Here is a 381-nt window from a genome sequence, read left to right as displayed (position 1 = left end):
AAAAAAAAGAGAGAGAGAAAAAAATCTCTGTAAAAAGAGATGATTTTGAAGACCTGTGGCATGCTAGTGTTGAAGTACAGTGATCCACTTTATTTTCCTGGAGCTGCAGGAGTGGAAACAACAGAAAGGAAGGGATCCTGAGTATTCGTTATGGGCACTCAGAGAAGTGGCTGAGCTGCTTCCTACCAAAAGGAAGAGCAGGGCTCTTGCCCGGGGTGCAGCTCTATCCCTTCTTACAGAGTCTGCATGTATTTCTGAGCTAACATAGCCAGACACCTTCTCCCTTATGTTCTTGCCTCACAAGGCTGGGGACACTTCAGGGGACTTTAAAAGAGGGGAGACCTAGACTGGATGTAAGAAGAATGTTTTTTGTTTGTTTTT

At 44.4% G+C, this 381-nt stretch overlaps 1 protein-coding gene across 1 annotated transcript in view; it reads left to right on the top strand.

Annotated features, from left to right (window-relative positions):
• The window catches only part of GRAMD1C (GRAM domain containing 1C), a 53,183-nt gene that overhangs the window by 1,565 nt on the left and 51,237 nt on the right, over positions 1–381 (top strand). The gene's annotated exons all lie outside the window — the stretch shown is intronic.

This window comes from Meleagris gallopavo, chromosome 1 (genome assembly GCF_000146605.3).
Source record: "Meleagris gallopavo isolate NT-WF06-2002-E0010 breed Aviagen turkey brand Nicholas breeding stock chromosome 1, Turkey_5.1, whole genome shotgun sequence".
Classification (NCBI taxonomy): domain Eukaryota; kingdom Metazoa; phylum Chordata; class Aves; order Galliformes; family Phasianidae; genus Meleagris; species Meleagris gallopavo.
Note: the sequence above shows the minus strand (reverse complement) of the source record. Positions and strands in the feature narration are given on the sequence as shown.